Source organism: Octopus bimaculoides, chromosome 2 (genome assembly GCF_001194135.2).
Source record: "Octopus bimaculoides isolate UCB-OBI-ISO-001 chromosome 2, ASM119413v2, whole genome shotgun sequence".
In the NCBI taxonomy this organism is placed as follows: Eukaryota; Metazoa; Mollusca; class Cephalopoda; order Octopoda; family Octopodidae; genus Octopus; species Octopus bimaculoides.
In genome coordinates, this window is record NC_068982.1 from 137,378,751 (window position 1) to 137,382,662 (window position 3,912).

The 3,912-nt window shown below is 38.5% G+C and overlaps 1 protein-coding gene across 1 annotated transcript in view; it reads right to left on the reverse strand.

Annotated features, from left to right (window-relative positions):
• Positions 1 to 3,912, reverse strand: part of LOC106869461 (angio-associated migratory cell protein) — a 30,452-nt gene that overhangs the window by 20,705 nt on the left and 5,835 nt on the right. The gene's annotated exons all lie outside the window — the stretch shown is intronic.

Below are 3,912 nucleotides of genomic sequence, written 5' to 3' on the forward strand. Positions count from 1 at the left end.
AATCCATCCAGTGGTTCTTGAGATATCTTGTCCACAGACAAACAAACAAACACGACTGAAAAAACAATACCTCCGCCTTCGCTAAGGCGGAGGTAATAATATTTAAATATAAAAATAAATGGGATTTTTTTAAGCATTGAATGGTTATGAAGGGTCCGGTACAATAAAATAGGAATCAAAGGGATCCATAGTCAAAAAATGGTCAAGAACCACTGATCTAAACAATAGCATATGCATTTATTTGCAATACATTCGAGTAGATTTTAATGTAAATACACTGGTCACTGACTGTTGCCTCAAGGTCTCTTTACATCAATGAATCTTGTGTCTTATGAAGATTTATCAACTAAAAGGATGTGATGGTCTCCAATGATAGAAAACAAGTGATCAGCATCTTCATATTTGAGCAAGAATATATTGAGAAAGAACAGATATGCTGTTGCTTAAACAATAAAAATGAAACAAAAGGTTGTTGTGCCAATAAACGGACACACACACACATTGGCTTTATTTCACTTCATTATTTATTGTCCAGTTGGTTAACCATTTAACTATTGTTCAATCAATCAATCAATCGGCTAGGTTCGTCAAAGCCATTTGCAACTTCATCAATGACATGCCTTCTCTGCTCCAAGCCCCATTTGATTTCATCCCCTATCCCCACCTTTTCAGTTTTGGGGGTTTGAAATCAGAACCCAGTGGAATAAGGACTGAATCAAAAAGATTTGAAAATGAATGAAATTTCAAAATTCAAGTTAAAACTCAAAAATTCTTTAAAAGTTGAAATCTGGATTAAAAGTGTTGACAAATTTAATCATTTTAATTACCGTAACATCAAAACTTGAATAACATTTTAACCCTTTCGTTACTAACCAGGCCGTAGCCGGCCGAAAATTTGTTTGGTTCATAAGACTAACCCGGCCGTTGTTATTTAAATGTATATTTGAACCCAAATTTCGTTAGTACATTCGTTCAAACACCTGATTTCACTTTGCAAACAGTTGAGTTATTGTCTCTGACATTATTTGGCGTGATATTTGAACTCAGTGAATTTTGGAAGATTTTTTTCCACATTTTTTGCGGCGTTAATAATTTTCAACTTTGAAGATGGAGAGGAGTTTCATGCTATCAAGCAGTGATTCCGAATTTGAAGGTTTTTCAACAGAAGATATGGAGATATCGAAGAAAAGAATGAATGAGCTACAAAAGTACGTAGTGAACGATAATGAATCAGATATTTCTGTATCTGAAACTGAAATCAGCGACGGCGACAGCGAGGATGATTTTACACCAGAAAAAGATTTTTAAAATATTTTTATTAACAATTTTGCTGGGGAAACAGGGTCTACCCATAGTCTTTCTCAGGAAGCGAAACCTTTAGACTTATTTTTCATGCTTGTTTGAAATGATTACCACGGAAACAAACCGTTACACAGATTGTAAACAAACCGGAAAAAAAAAAGATAGCTTGTAGTTTCCTGCAACTGTAGATGAAATACGGGCATTTTTTGCCATAAATATTATTATGGGTATTAGACAATTACCCAGAATAACAAATTACTGGAGCGATCAGGAACCTTTTGGAGATGAATATATTTCCAGTATTATGAACGAGTACGATTCGTGAAGCTGAACCAATATTTACATGTGAGAGACACTAGCAGTACCCCCCACCCAGTACGTGGAGAACGTAGAGACAAAAATTATGCAATAGAATTGATTAAGAACCCTTTCTTTAATTATGCTCCAAATATCACATTAATATGTTGATAAATAAAAAAGTTACAGGTTTTTAATGAGACTAGTCTAAATTCATGATTATTTTAGAATTTAATTGAAACTCATGAGGGGTGTATTTTGGCCAGAAATATAGTAACGAAAGGGTTAAAAGGAACAAAACAGAAACAAAATGAGGAGAAAAAAGAGAAAAAGTTAGAAAGAGGAAGAGAAAAAGAAGGGGATGAAAAAAAAAGAGTTCATTTCTGCCCTACATTTTGTCATCTAAGCACTGATTCAAAGATCTCAATTAAGTCAACCCATTTTTGTAAATGGCAAGGTGGGGAAGGTACCAATGGTACATATCCCAAGCGCTTACATTTCATTCAGTCTAGATCTTCATACGAGTGAGTATTTGTGTGTGTATGCATGTTATGAAAACTATTTTGTTCTTTGGTATTTTATTGTAATACGATTCTTATCATGATTCTCATCATTATTCAAATCACCTCAGCATATTTATACTGTTCACTGCTTTGCATTTAGCCATGTACTTTTGTATTGTACTTATGTATAACACTACTTCAGTAATTTAAAGCTATTTTCTTTTAACCTAAATCTCTTTCAGTATGGGAATATACACATGTGCATGTGTATACATACAGATATACATCTAAACATATATATTCTTCCCTATGCCTGCCATCTCTTATGTCCCTGCTGTAAGGCTTCACTTCCACACGCACCAGCTTAATTTAATTCATCCTTAGTTGAAAGACACCTGCAGTTAATGTCCTTTATTTGCACTTGCATTTGTGTATCAATTCTCCATTATTTTTTCTGTCCTTGTTTTCATAGACATTCGCTGCTTCCTTCCAAGGAATCTAGTGCTCTTAGCTTAGTTTTCCCTTGGGGCTGGCCAGATTGGCACAATCTCAAGTATAATCAGCCGAAATTGCAAAGATAATTTGGAACTCGACTGAAGAAAGAAAACTCGTCCTTGTTTTTTTGTATCGTCTGTCTGGATGTTTTGTTGTCCCTTTTTTGTATCCTCTAACTGTCTGGATGTTTTGCATTCTTCTCCCATTTTTGGTATTCCTTTATATCATCATCATTGTTTAACGTCCGCTTTCCATGCTAGCATGGGTTTGACAATTTGACTGAGGATTGGCAAACCAGATGGCTGCACCAGGCTCCAATATGATCTGCCAAAGTTTCTACAGTTGGATGCCCTTCCTAACACCAACCACTCCGAGAGTGTAGTGGGTGCTTTTACATGCCACTGGCATGAGGGTCAGTTAGGCAGTACTGGCAACGACCACACTCAAATGGTGTTTTTTACATGCCACCTGCACAGGAGCTAGTCCAGCAGCACTGGCAACGACCTTGCTCAAATGTTTATTCACATACCACTGGCATAAGTGCCAGTAAGGTGACGCTGGTAATGATCACGCTCAAATGATGCTTTTTACGTGCCACCGGCATGGAAGCCAGACGGCTGCTCTGGCAATGAACATGCTCGGATGGTGCTCTTAGCGCTCCACTGGTACGAATGCCAGTCATCGAATTTGATTCGATTTCGATTTCACTTGCCTCAACAGGTCTTCATAAGCAGAGTTTAGTGTCTAATGAAGGAAAGGTACGCATATGTGGGCTGGTTACACCCCTGGCAGAGGCCATAGGTTATGGTCTCACTTGGCTTGCCGGGTCTTCTCAAGCACAGCATATTTCCAAAGGTCTTGGTCACTAGTCACTGCCTCAGTGAGGCCTAATGTTCGAAGGTCGTGCTCCACCACCTCATCTCAGGACTTCCTAGGTCTACCTCTTCCACAGGTTCCCCCAACCGCTAGGGTGTGGCACTTTTTCACACAGCTATCGTCATCCATTCTCGCCACATGACCATACCAGCGCAATTGTCTCTCTTGCACACCACAACTGATGCTTCTTAGATCCAACTTTTCTCTCAAGGTACTTACACTCTGTCAAGTATGCACACTAACATTACACATCCATTGGCGCATACTAGCTTCATTCCTTGCGAGCTTACGCATGTCCTCAGCAGTCAAGGCCCATGTTTCACTGCCATGTAGCATGGCTGTTCGTACACATGCGTCATACAGTCTGCCTTTTACTCTGAGCGAGAGGCCTTTTGTCACCAGCAGAGGTAAGAGCTCTCTGAACTTTGCCCAGACTATT